General features: G+C 39.2%; 1 long non-coding RNA gene across 1 annotated transcript in view; it reads left to right on the forward strand.

Moving 5' to 3' along the window:
- Positions 1–4,731: 4,731 nt before the first annotated feature.
- The window catches only part of LOC104909572 (uncharacterized), a 47,982-nt gene continuing 37,711 nt past the window's right edge, over positions 4,732–15,002 (forward strand). The window contains exon 1 of the long non-coding RNA XR_014881945.1: positions 4,732–8,866. This is a non-coding gene — a long non-coding RNA (uncharacterized LOC104909572). The remainder of the gene's footprint in view (positions 8,867–15,002) is intronic.

Raw genomic sequence — 15,002 nt, forward strand, 5'->3', positions numbered from 1 at the left:
AAATATGAACCACGTCACAAAATGCCACATATAAAATATCTGCATTATTTTTGTTATCATATTCTTCTGGGATGTTGAAATATAAGTCCACTTCATTCTTTAAGTATGTGTATGCTTTGATAGCTGCGACGACTGTGCTTTCTCTTCAAGCAGGACTCCAAAACTGGTGCTCCACGAAGAAATCACGCCATTTTTTTCATCTTTCTGTTCTCTGTGCTAGACAGTAAAGGCGTATCAGAAATGGGGATCCCTTCCCTCTCTTACACTATACAGTGAGGAGGCTTTTTAATTATGCTTTAATTGATAGCAAAGTTTTTAGGAGCAGGGGCATAGCTAGCACACAGCATCTGCCAAAGTGCCCACAACAGAATCCCATACCTAAAGGCAGCTGTTCAGCCTGCAGTGTGCAACATAGTGAAAACCAGAATTATTTCACTATCCACTTGTAGTTCAGCTCTAAAGCTAATCTAGCATGTTAAAAGAACACCTTGTTTTTGGTTTGAATTCTTCCCGGAAAAGTTTTTATGTAGCTACATTTGTCTGTTTATTTACAGGCACAGTACTTATGTTTTTTATTTTGTGTGTGTGTGTGTGTGTGTGTGTGTGTGTGTGTGTTTGTTTGCTTAATGGTATTTCTGTTCTGGAAAAAGTCTTGGAGAATGTACAGCAGTTTCAGTATCGATATTCTTAAGTGGTGGGGGGTTTTTTGCTATAGAAACTGTGTGAGCTTTACCAACATAGATTGTTTGTCTATGCTATACAAAGTTTGGTAAGACTATCAACAAACTTTTTAATATGTCTGCTTTGAGTTGTTATGGAAAACTTAACTAAAGCAATGAAAATTTCATGATTAACTGCTAGTAAGATAATTATAGTGGAAATACATAGGCGTCCTGTGGATCTCTGGTGTCCTGCAACAAAGCAGATACTGGAGGTATTTTTGACCAATAGATTGCTTGTTTCGAATTGTCAGTCTTTAAGTAAAAAGCTGAAAATGAAAATTAGATTATCATTCAGAATATTTGATTATAGGTATCTTCAGCTTAGTGTGCCTTAAGTCTTCAGTGTTGTTCTTCCTTTCCTTTTTTTTTTTTTGAAAAAGTATAACTATATATGTGTGAAGTGATAATTCCCCATGTTTTGTCTCAAAATATTATCTCATGTCTATGCTAAGTGGCAAGGCTCCAGATTTTCTGTCATTTGTACCAGACTAGTGAAGTTGTTTTTCATACCTCACTTGGACTGGCCTACTCTTGCCCTTGTCAGTTATTTTTTGACACTTTGACACTTCAAATTTGAATTTTCTTCAGCCCTACCAGATCACTATTTCGCCAGCCCCAAACTGATGAAGACTAGAAGACACGTAACTTTTTCTGAACTTGAGTATCTCCATTGACTTCTAGATGTGAAGCTCCTCATAGGTATAAAAATAAGTATGCATAAAAGTGTTTGCAGATTGAGGCCTTAACTTCCTTACCTGTTATAGATATGGATCCTCAATTTTCCATGGCAACAGTGTTCCCACAAAACCCTAGAGTCAGCTGGATCATGCTGGACTATCTTTAGCATAGAGTTTCTTCAGAACACCTGTTTGGCTGCTGTACCTAATATTGGGTACACTAACTAACTGATTCTGTATGTGTTATGTAGTCTTTCATTCCAGCCAAGTAACAAGAATAAGGGAAGGAAAAAAAAAATGTTTTTGATTCAATAAGGAAATAGCAGAAAGGTATGAGTTTTAGCAATTTGAAATTGCTCAAATTTCAGTGAAAGTAAGCAAGGGAGAACATGCATTAGAAGTATGCAGAAGGAGCACGTTCCAAATATTTTCTCCAGTGTACAAATAAAGAAAGCCAGCAAGAAATATATCATTTCAATGTACATTAGTCTCCACTTAAGAGTATTATTATTAGTGATTAAAAAACACATGATACAGGAAACTCAGTTCCACAAGATATACTGGCTCATTTAATAATTGAGGTAAGTTCTCATGAACCTACCAGCATTAATTCTTCAGACTTTCTCACTGAGTCAGCCTAGCTTGTTCTGCACTCGTCCACTGTCTCCCTCCATCTTCTTCTCAGGCATCTCTTATCACTCCCTAGTTGTCCGTGTCAGTGAGTTTTGTTACTTGCTTATTGAACTGTTTTGTTTTTGTTTTTTTTTTTCATTTTACTTTCTTGGAAATTTCATGTAACACAATTTCAATATATTTTCATATAACCTAAATTCCAGTGATGGAAAAAGGTTCTTTGAAGAATAAGGATTAATGATCTTCAATTTTTTCTCCTATTAAATGTTTCTCCATTTGAATCCTTCATGTCACTTAAGATTCACCATCCACCCATTTGTTTCTCTTTTGCAAAAACTTGGCTGTTTTCTTAGAGAGTATTGTGGTGAAAGAGACAGGAATTTCTTCTGTTGCATTTGCAAGTAGCAAGTTGCAAAATTTCTTCTCTGTAGTTTTGATTTCAAGAGTTAAGTACTAAATTTGAATCCCATAAGTGTTGCCTTATATTTTTTCCAAATGTTCTAGCTTACTACAAGCATCTGAATGTTGTACAATTTGTGAAATAAGTAAAACATTTATCTAAAATTTTCTAAATGACAAACTTTTGCTGTATATGGTGGTGGGCTTCATATTTCTCATAGTAATAGATGTATTTTACAATATAAAGTGTACGTACACACAACTAATGCTAAATGTACCAATTTCTTGACCATGGCTAGCAATAATAGTATGTTAACCTGGATTAAAGACTTCCTTAGTTCTGGTGTAGTTCAATGATGAAAACTGCCATGGTAGCAGTTTCCACATTTTCATCTGGTGAGGACTCTTGCTGATAGCCAATAAGACAGGTGCTCCATGATTTCTTTAGAAATTGTTGAAATGACATGTGAAGGACAATGTTTAGGTCATCTTCATTTAGACTCAGAGGTAATTATGTTACTTGCTACTGTACGTGAGAAATGTGAGTGGTCTTTACCATGAAAAGCTTGGTTTCTGGTTTTTCCTCATCACCCTAGCTGCTGCTCTACAGTGTGAAGGCTCTGAAGGCTCACCCAGCAGCCCAGAGACACATTGACTCTTCTGGAATAACTGCTTCAGGTGCAAAGGTGAGCATGTGGAGCACCAGCAGCTGATTCATATTATCAATAATGTCTTCCTTAAGTGCAGACTTGGACTTCCAACATGGGTAGGAAGTCACAATATGTTGCTCATAGTGTTTGATAGCCACTAACATGGATTTTTTTCTTCCTGGCACTGGCTGCCAGGAGGTGGAGAAAGAGCATCTGGATGATGTTTGAGGTTCATGTATTTGGCAGGATCAGTTCATTATAGATGCACATTTTTAGGCAAAGGTTTGAGATAGGAATTGTTTCTAGTGGATTACTACATGACTGATTGTATAGGACCATAACAAAAGGGTTACAATGGCCATGGCAAGGGAAGCTTGGAATTTTGCCACAGTCTCAAATAGTGACTGTCTGAAGAATTTTGGCCAAAACCACATTCCTGTGCTTTCTTTGGACCAAGCGAGTCAAAAAGTACAAAATTAATTAAAAATAATAGTAATTTTAAAAAGCATTGTTTTACTGTGCAGTAGAGCAGATGAAGTCATTTGCCTGTTTATCTAACAAATAAACACCCATACATTTTTTAGATGTAGATCCCTGTAGAGAATAATACATAAAGCTAGGAAAGGAAAATTTAAATATTGGACATTTTGTTAAGTTATCAGCCATGTACTTCACCAAACTGTCACAAAACGTTTGGTTCTGATAACCTGCGGCACATAAAAGAGGTGAGGTGTTCCTACACAAGTCAATAAATCTGCAATATATTGTTTAATATTCTGCCTTTATGTAAACGTAGCCAGGTTTTTTTTTGTTGTCTTCTTCTTAATCAGTGGTAAAGTGCATTTAATAGCTCACTTAACGTGTCATCCATTACTATGAGTTACTGTTGGATCTAATTAATAGAGCTGAAATTATTTTGTAATGAGAATTTGAAGTATTGCAGTATTTAAAAAAAAAAAAAAATTACCATTCACACCTAATTAATGTTTAACAATGCAAATAAGCTGATAATTATTTTTCAAGCCGTAGAAAAATTCTGTGACACTTCATATACCATCTTTGTGATCCCAATTGTTTCCAAATAATGCTTTTGCACAGATATATTTGGAAGAGGTTTCCCTGGAAAAAAAGGCAGATTCTGAGCACACAAGGAATAAGAGCTGTCCTTTTGTTCACTGGGAGCCAGAATCAGCAGCTATTTCCTATAGTAAATACTGATGGAGGGAAGGAAAAAGGTGAGGGTTTGAATGTAGTTGGAAGAAGAAAATCACGTGAGATCCTGGCCAGAATTTCCTGTCTGCTCCAAGTCAGCTGCTCTTCAGTCAGTGCAGGTCTTACAAATGCAGCCCAGGTGGGCTGGGATCTCTTGGAACCATTGTGATAAAGGTGCTAACAGCAAAGTGACACTGTCATTACGCTGAAGCAAAATGCATTTTTGTCATATCCATGGTAAATCAAAAAGGAGGAATGCTGGCAGTCTGGCTGTGTAAGTGAATGTGGAGTAACCATTTCTCATCACTGTTAACTTTGGCAAATGAAGTATGCTATTAGTCTTTTGATTTTTAACCCAATTTAATAATATTTATTGCCTATTCAGATGTCAATTTAATATCACAAAAAATTTTATATATCAAAATTTATCCTGAAAGTGTTATTATCTTTTTTTTATTTTTGAGTCAATCAGTAATAAATACTATTTTATTTAGCAGGATTATGTAATATATAATCAACTGACAAGTAAATCACGCAGACTAGCTGCTGGCATACCACTCAGCACAGGCGCATCACTTTGTACCCCTGACATTTTAAGTAGGCCCAGATTTCTCTACAGCAAGACAATGCCATTAGCTGCCAAGGGTGTGATCTACTATTACCACTTTTGGTTTTATCTACACATTAGAGTTGTCTTCTATCTTTGAGCTGTCAGACAGCATAAATCATCCTCCAATTTGCAGATGCCACTTGCTCTGTTGCAGAAGCGTCCTTTAATGTTACTTCACTTTTCCTGCAGGTGAGGTGTTCCTTGTGGCCACAGTGCCAGCAGACCACATGCCCCCACCTCGAGACTTCCCTCCAGGATTGATGGCTGCTGACATAATGATCCACAAGCTGGGATCAGCACCTCTTCCTTAAAAACTGATTTAAGTTTTTTGTTGGTTTACTGTTTACATGAAGCTTTCTGATCATGGCCCAGATGTTCTTCTGAGAGTCTTCCACAGTAATTAATGCTTTTCTGCTGAAAGTCACCACTTCCATTTGTGCACTATCTTGCAGCCTTCTGTCTGGAGAATACAAATTATTTGTGTATTATGTTCATTGCCACAGGGAAGGAAGAAGAACCATGGAGGTAATATTTTTTTTTACTTAATAATTTTAAGTTGAAATCATTAATTTGTGGAAGAAGGGATCTGACTGAAGACTTCGGAAAGTTTGGGGTTGGCAGAGCAGGCCTGGAACATGGAGCACTCTTCACTGGGCACAAGTGCACTGTAAGGTATACAGGAGGGAGGAAGGCCTGCAGGCAGCAGAAGGCTGTGCTCAGATCTTTCTGCCCTCGAGAAGGGCCGGTTGTGGATTTGCTGTTGTTACCCTCATTCCGTAAGCTGACTTAATAATTAAAATATCGAAACCTGTTCTCTACAGTCTTAGTATTTCATACAAATTTACTCTAACGGTGTAATGACCGGTATGCCTATCATGGTCAAAGATTGGATTTTTATGGATTTTTTTGCCATCTTTGATAACTGCTAGGAGGCTCTACCTGGTTGCTTTTTACATGCCCTGACATGTTCCACGTCCTGCTACCTATGTTCTGCCTGCCCCACTCAGGTCAGAGCAATTACTAATGATAGCTGCAGCAGCTCTCAGGTTAAATTTGTAACTACAAAGCATTTTTTTAATATTAATAGGTTTTTAAGAAATGTCATGAAATTTAACACTTCAATCAGACTTACTCTATCGGTTTTGCTTTTTTTTTTTTGTTGGAGTTTTTGATTTGTTGGAGTTGTTTTGTTTTTTTTCTTGTTTGCAATTATACTGTTTGAAAACCTTACCCATGTCTGCTACGAAGCATTGCAGCACTTCAAAAAGGATTCTGAGGACAGTAATATATGCAACTTACATCGCTAATAAGCTATAGAATGCAGATGGCCTAGTGCACTGTTTTAATTGTAGCAGTTGGTGCACTCTGGACACTATGGAGAGCATCGATGCTTTGATTACTAAATAGAACTTCACAAGCTAAGGAGAAGCATGGAGTTGCCTTTCTGCAGCCTCTCTCACGCTCTTGTGTTCTTCCATCACGCCTGTTAACAACTACACTAGAAACAAGCAGCAGATTTTTTTCCACTCGATGAGTAATTGTCTGCACAGCAGTGACAGATGTGCAATATAGCAGCTTCTTCAGGAAAAAATTAACAGTTTGTCCAGCATGTCAGCTTGCTCTTTTTAGTGCTTCGGAGGTCTTGGCCCCATTATGGATGATTTAGAAATTGAAGCAAGCTAAGACCAGCTGCCTGGGTTGAAAGCCTTAGTTAGTAGCCCTCATCTGCATTCCAGTATTCGCTTACATCTAGAAATTGGTAGGGCCCCTCTGGCCACAAGATGAGTATGGGCTGACAATGCCTTGATTTGTTGAGAGAGAGAATAAATGGGTTTTTCAGAAGATGAGGAAATATCACCATTACTGGCCAATTTACAGCATTTTATCTGTTCTTCAAACATGTCACTTTTGTTATTGTTGCATGGTAATTACATAGTGAAACGGAAAGAAAACAAATTCTGGTTACATATTCAGATGGATTGCAAAATCATATAATCCTGATAAATGCCCATTTATGATACACACGGATGAAAGGTTCATTTTAATTTTGAATAGCTAGCACAGCCATAAATAGGATATAGGATTAGATCCCACAGAATCCGATTACCTAAAAGCAAATAGTATTTTTCTTCACTTTTTTTCATAACCAGGAAATTCAGTGTGTGCAGGGTATTTAAATAAGCAGGCTTTCCATAAAAGAATATGAAGCAAATATAATTCAATAGTTTCTATATTTTAAATATAATCATTTAAGACTATTCAGCTAAGTCTTTTGTGAAGCACTTATTTGTAAATAGACATCAACCCATCAATATTGCTGAAAAAAATATCGCACAGATATGGCCTTTAAAAGATATACATTCATAGCAAATAGAAGAAGCTCTGCTAGTTGGAAATGTAGTCCAACAATAACAGCAGATAGTATTGCTTATATATTATGAATTGCAACTGTTAAAACTTCTTAACACCTTTCAAGAATGTTTTAAGGCAAATACAGCATTAGTTGAGAAGCAAATGATGATACCATCCCAGGTAACTGCAATTCTGGCAGCAGCTTTCACGCCAGAAGCATTCTGTGAAATACTGGAAGCTCCATTTCCTTTAGTGGAAGGCACTGGAAGAGACCTGTGTGACAACACAGGTGTATATCAGCAGAAGGCAGATGATTCCTGTACAGAGATGAAGGAAAAAAAAAAAAAGCCTGCTTTGTGCATAAAGCCATCTCCTTCACAGTCCTTGGCATCCAAATTATCTTCCCAAGACCTTAAGGGAGAGTTGGCCATTGCATTAAGAGCAGGGATGGTAGAGAGGTAAGCATGCTCAGCCCCCTCATCACCCTCCCCAGGAGGAGACGTGACACCTCCATCTTAAGGGGAAGTTGAGCATGGAAGATTCATGACACATCCAGGTTTGCATCCAAGGCACTGGGCAAGCATAGTGGCAGAGATGGCCACCTACATGAGCTGTCAAGCTTCCGTGAAAGCTTCCATGGGAAAGTACATTTAGTACATCCACTGCATACATTCAAGTTGGTGCTATACTATGCTTGGGCAGACTTTGTGTTGAACACTGTGTTCTGGAATGGAGAGTTAAGATGACTAATCAAAATTCTCTCACCAAGGAATAAAATTAGGTTCTTACTAAACATTCACATGCAGTGAAGTCTTGCCTGACTTTCTTCAGCTGCTTTAATTCAATTGCATCAAAACCATGAATAGGTACCAGCAGCCAGCCTTAGTTGGATCTGTTCTCAGGTGTTTGAAATGTATCTGCCTGCATTTGTCCACCGTGTAGTCTTTTAAAGATTTGCAGCTTTGAGTCAGTTATTACAGTTCAGGTTATGGCTACAATAAGCTTGATGTTATTGCAGGAAAATATAACATGAAAGACTGGTATCATTCTCTTCCTCAATCCTACATTGTACTTTTAATAATTTTACCTTTTTTTTTTTTTTTCCTTTGGCAAGTCCTGAATATATGTAGCTATTGGCAAGTTCTATGGAAGATTTCACAATGCAACTTCATAGCAAGGGTAAACTGGGAGATCGTAACAGGATCTCTCCTGCCTGGGCCTTCTGAGAACAGGCAGCATCAGTTCCCTGGGGATGGTGACCAGTGCACTGCATGGTGACTGCAGGCAGGTCTTGGGGTGAAGGAGTCCTGGTTCAGGGTTTCAGAAGAAATCAATTGACCTGACCTGAACTATGTTCTTTTGTGTTTCTATAGAAGGTGTATTGGGAATGAGTCTGAAATGCGCTTTCTGTGGTATTGTCTCTTCCATAGTTCTCTGCCTTTAACTGAGCTTTGTTATCAGCTTAACGTTGATTAACTTTTTTTCCAGAAGAGATTTTTCATGTGCTGAAGGGTAAAGTAGAAGAAAATTTGCAGAATGGCCACAAGAATCATACATATCCTGGAAGACATATCTGTTAGAGAGATTACTGGACAAAGACATTCCCATACAGTAAGTGTATCTGCCACGGTTTTGTATGCTCTATTTTATCTTGGAGCACTAACAACATTCTGATTTTTGTTAACTTACCTCTCAAATCCCTTATGAGGATTGTGATATAGTGTCCCTCCTCAGCAGACTTCTCAGTGTGACTCAGCAATAAAACTGTTGTCCCAAGTGTTGCCTTGACATGATTTGGGAGATTTTCCAGTAATGGACTTGCAGTGTTTTCTGATGAAATCTGTGTCTGCATGCCAAGAAAGCAGCATTTTAATTTGAATAACATTTGGAAGGGTTTTTAATTTTGGTTTCTCAGTATGTTGATACATGGACACTTGGAAGAAGACTAGTATGTAACAGAGATTATTTCAGCTTCAGTGAATCATTGCTTTGCTTTTCGTCTCCCGTTCAGACTGAAGATTTCCTTCCTGCTTCATGTAAAGCAGTGTTGAGTTGGCAATGTGCTACTCTAGCTTGATTTTAAACAAACACTCCAAGTGGCTGTTGAAATCTGGATACTTGTTGATAACCTTTAAAAATATAGTAGTTTTGCCATGAGAGAACGTACGAAGAAGTCCTTTTTCTATTATGATCATCCTGGTTGTTTTATTGGCAGGGAACTTTCCATAACATGCAGCTATTTGGTAGGATTGCTTCCAAAATGCACTCCTGTTTGACCATAGGTCCTGGAATGTCAGTCTGTATGTGTGCAGGAGCTACCAGAGCATCTCCCCTTGGTCTCTAACTCTGCTCATGTGTGCTATGTTGCAGCTGACTTAAAAGCCCTCATTTATTGTTCTAGATATACCCATCATCAGGGATACTGGGTAGGAGTAGCCCAGGAGAGCAAGGAGGGAAGCTGCAGCAAGGTCTAATAAGGCTGAAATCATAGCAGGGATGTGGATGTACTTCAGATATAATTAGGATGAAGTGCAGTTATCTCAAGGGTCCTTAAAATCACTTGTTGGTTAACAGAAAATACTTTTGCACTGGGAACTGGCATAAGGTCACTTAAGCAGACCTCAGCAACGGGAACTGAAACTCTGCTGTCCTCATATGAATAACCAAGAAGGTAGCAGGCAGCTTCCCCACCAATTCCAGCCCCAGAAAAGGGTAAGGGCTGTCAGGAAGCTCAGTCTCTGTGACTCAGTTCTTCCAGAGATTGTTCCTCAGCTATAGTTGTCTGCATATCCCTTTGTGTCCTGTTTTCTGTGACAGAATGTTAATTAATTAATTAACATTAATTAAGTTGATATAACGTTAATTAATTAACATTAATTTGGCCCAAACACAAGAGCAGAGAATGGTTTTAGGTCTGTCTTGCTTACCATTCTCCTCTCGATATTTTTCTTTATGTTTGCTGGCATCTAGATGCTTAGAAGTGGCAGGTGCCTTTGTGCAAGTGAACGGATACAGGAGCATGGTAGTCTGAAGTCACATTGATCCTAGCAGAAAGCTCAACCAATTCAATTACTGATACAGAAGTTGCTGCTCGTTTTGTTTCTAACTTGTGTCTTCAGTCTGCAAATCCATTCACCATGTCCACGGGTATTTTATTTATGGGGTTAGTGAATATGGCATAGTTAAGGCAAAGCCATTTCCACAGACTGTGTGGCTAGTCGAGGACATAATACCTACATAGGTTGCCATGCATGTAATGCATCCTCTTCATTTCCGTGGAAACTGCAATAGATACAAAGAGCACAGTAACATTATTTGATAGAGCAAATTCTTAGCTACAAAGCACTATATTTCAATATAGTCAGCACCATTAGCTGCTCATCTTTGCCAGCAATGAACAAGAGCCTGCATGCCATGTTCGTAAAACCTCTGAACCAGCAGAGGTAACCCCCTGTCACTGCTGCTGAGACGCACCACCCACCTCCTCACTGTGCTGCTGTCCACTGTTGGGTCTCCACAAACGTTCAGCAAGTATCAATGAATGTCAATGGGTGCCATTTTTTCCATTCAATGACATGCTTCATACGGATTTCCATGTCAGACACCATTCTGTCAGAGTGCCTCTCTGCCGCCATCTGTCACATGGCAACAAAATGTAATAGGATGTTGGTGAAAGATTCAACCTACTGCCATACCACCAACATCCGCCTCTGATATCGTGGGCTGGCATCATAAAACAGGAGGCATTACTTTTGGTGAAACCCTAAGATATAGGACAGACCAAAGAAAAAACAATCTTGTTAGAGTACACTCATATCCCGAGCCCTGTGCACTCCGTACTGATTGGCACAAATTGGTGGCAAACACAAACCACTCTCCTGGTCTTTGTAGACTGGTGTGAGGATTTCCATCCCCATTGCTGTGCGCCCTGGGGGCTGGAGCTCCTCTTCCCGGAGATGACAGATCGCAGCAAAACAGAATAAAAGCAATCGTTATTTTTCACTCTGTCCTCTGCCATTCCTTCCCGTAAGCAGCAGATTGTTGTATGTTAATGTTTCTATTGTTTTAATATTCTTGTTTTCCTCATTCATATTCTGAGGTATTATTGTTAGTGCCAACCCATTTGATTTATTATTTAGAGAAAGCACTTGTTCAAAAAGTCAGCACTGGATATTAAATGGTGATTGCTTGCAATGAATTTCTTTTTAACATCTGCAAAGACAATTTTGTCTTTTCTTCTTCCACTTAACTCTAAATGAGAGATCTTAAGCATAGTTAAATAGGATTCATAATATCTCGCTGACTGAAAATCATCTTGAAATGTGGAATGTGAGGGCAAAAATAGTTATCACATACAAAACCCTCTTCCCTCTGAATTTCTAAGGGAGGGCAAGGGAGGACGCTGTCCCTGGGTGTGCATTAGTATTCCTGGTTGTGTGTGTGGTAAAGAGACCACTGCAGTGCCAGAGCCACAGGGCTGCTGCAGGTACAGATCTGACTGTTCTCTTCCTTTCCCTTTCCCCACATTTTTAGCCACTGACATTAGTACTCTAGTATGTAGCATACATGTGTGTATATATATATATATACTAATGCAAGCATTTGTTTGTATATTTAACTATGACCCCCAGAAATACCACTTAAAGCCCATATAGTGCATCCTAACAGTGGCATGAGCTGCACAGTGGGCATTGCTCTCATAAACATTTTGCTTCCTTTCCCCAGTAGATTGTGGCAAACAGTGGCAGTGACACTGGCTGCAGAAAACACACTGACCATGCTCCTCCTCTCAGCCTTGCAGGCTACATACCTCTGCTGGATCTCATGCATCTGTTGAAAGGAGAAACACCATAACACAGACTGATGCAATACAGTCTGATGGGATGCTTGGTAATTGCAACAGAATCACAGAATACCCCAGTAATAGGTTTTTTAGCTTTTTAGCTTTTTTTTTTTTTTATCTCCTTTTATTCATAAAGTCTGCCTGTTATATCAGCTGTAAGCATGCAACCTAAAGTTCTCTGCAGCGTTCATTAGATGCAGTTTTCATACTAAGAAGAGAATTCAGCTGCGGCTGTGTGTTTGTGACCCATTTGGACACTGCTGATTGGCCCAAAATAGGGAGCACTGGAGTGGTAGCGGTGGAGGGAAAGCACAGCCAGCTGCACCTGCCACCTAAGTCTATTCCTGAGAGAGGACTGGAGGCTGGAGCAAAACATGAGGACCTGTGTGGCTGCACAATGACCTTGGATCAAGAGTGACACCCCACCCACCTGCATGGAGGACAAGAGAAACCATGATGAGAATTGATCCAACAGAGTGTAGTGGCTCCCCTGTGTAGTGGCTCCTACAGAGGCCTGTTGAGATCTATAGATCTGTATTTAAGGACTCCTGAAGAGATCTCATGACTGGCCTGACAGACCACGACTGCTGCAAAGGAGACACTGCCAGGGGTGCTGTAAATCTGTTGCAGACCTCATGTAGCTGAGCATCACCTTGCAGGCTGCCCCACGTGTAACACCACACGCAGGAGCTGAAAGGTTGGAGTTCATGCTTGGATTTGTTGTTTCCTTAGCTCGTTTTGTGATGGTTCTCAGATCTAAAACCTCTTTGGTGTGGTCATACAATAGCAAACAAATTAATCAGGTGGAGACAAGTGGAAAAAGCTCCTAAAACCATAAGCTCTTTGTGTCCCCTAATGTAGTGCTTCTGCACAAATTACTGTGAGGTTTTTTTTTCCTTTCCTGTTTTACCCTTTTTTTTTTTTCCCTGAAGTGCTCCTGAGTAGTGTCTTTGCATGTAAAATTTCAGCCTACAGCAAGTTGTTGCTGCTGATGAATTACAAACTGCTTAAAGACAGGGCTGTAAGGGAAATTCTGACACAAGCTTCAGTACAGAAGCACAAACTTGTTTCCCAGACACCAAAATAAACCAATATTTTCCTTTTGAAATAGTTCTATTAAGTCATCCCCAGCTTTCTTTCCTGATTCCTGTTCTGAGTTATCTGTGTTGTTTTGAAAAGGAGAGTCTCCAGCCTAAGCCTGTGCTCCCAAGTCTTGCTGTTTGTTGCCTAAGGAGCACACAAAGGTTTAGATTGCATCTTTTCAATGCATTATGGCACCGCAGCCTAAAGCCAATACTTGTTTTTTAACTGGCAACCTGCCTGTACGAATGGAGGAAGCAGATTGCCTCTTTGCTGAACACTTAGACAAGGTACTGATTTAACAACAGTGGACAAGCAGCTGGGAGCTGGGCTGTCAGCCTGTCACACACTGACAAATCTGTTGTTCATATTCAGGCAGGATGTTCCAGTTAGATTGCCATCAGTATCATCCATCTACCACAGGCATGCGAGGCGTACCCGCATCGCCTGCATACCCATGGACAAAATGCTGTTGATACAGCTTTCCGAGGAAATCTTAAGAAAACAGCTAATTTGCAGCTTTTTTTTTTTTTTTCCTTGTGGTCTTCTGCAATGAGATCAGCAAGAAACCAGATTTAATTTTTGTCTCTTCCTTTGTTTTCCATTCGGTATGCTGGAATTATGCGTGCAAATTGGTGGTTACTCCAATTTCATGTCTCGAGCATGAAAAGAAACCTCTGAGTGGAGCCTTATCACTTTTTGTCAAGCTAGGAAAGATTTTTTCAAAATTGGATTCAATAAAATACAAAGTAAAACAAATTATAAAAGCAAAAAAAAATGCAGATCAATAAATGCACATGGGAATTACGTTGTTCTGGCTTCCTACTGATTTTCAACATAGTTTCATATAACCATTGTGTTTGTAACACTGACATAGTGCACTCCTGAATTATTTCATCTGCATGGCAGAGCTCAGTCTGCGAGAGAACGCTCAGCTGAAACCTGTCTGCCCGTGTTCATGTTTGTTCATCAGCTGCCATCGGTCTGCACTGGGCTGTGCAGGAGCAGGTGCAGGAAGGGTGCATGTGTCAAAGCTGTACAACACGTGCTGTAAATATTTTAACACAACCATACTCTTACCTATTCCTTTCTTTTTCTGTTTTTTCTTTCTTATTATTTGAAAAAGCTGCTTTTGAATGCTCTGATTGTACATTCAGCAGATTATAGTTTTAAATTATCTGTCCTTATGTCATAGTTATCCAATTTGCAGCCCTGTGTGCCCTTTATCTTTTCCTGTTTCAGCCTCAGATCTATAATCCCAAAGCCCACAAAATGAACTCCTAAATTTAGCTAGGGAAGAAAAAAAGAAAAGAAAAAAAAGATATATCTGTATAATTTTGTCTGAATTTACCATCTGATTTGCTGCTGCCTGTTCATCACCTCTGAGTGATAGAAATAACCTGCAGCTCTCTCAAGGAGGTGATGGAGGAAAAAGTCCGGTTAACTTTCTACTAATTCTCAGGGTGTTATATATCTTTTTACATTCACAGGCAGACACCAGTGTAATTTAGAACAGTAATGACTCTGAAAAGTGGTAAGCTAGTCAGATTCTTAGTATTAATCTATATTCTTTCACATTTTAACCTAATACTGCAAAAATCATAATGCGACATACATTTACGTAGTGTGTAATTTAATCAGCTAATATCTTTGAGTCCTCTCTGTAGCCTCTTCAATATAATACCATTTCTGGTCAAGAAAGTCATTTACTCCACTATATTTTTCACAGTAAGGTTCAAGATCCTCTGGAAAACACTGAGTTCATGTAGGTTAGTTACGTTTCCTGTCTAAAAGGAAAAGAAGAACCTTGCAATTTTAAGCTTT

The sequence above is a fragment of the Meleagris gallopavo genome, chromosome 2, assembly GCF_905368555.1.
Source record: "Meleagris gallopavo chromosome 2, MGAL_WU_HG_1.1, whole genome shotgun sequence".
Taxonomy (NCBI): Eukaryota; Metazoa; Chordata; class Aves; order Galliformes; family Phasianidae; genus Meleagris; species Meleagris gallopavo.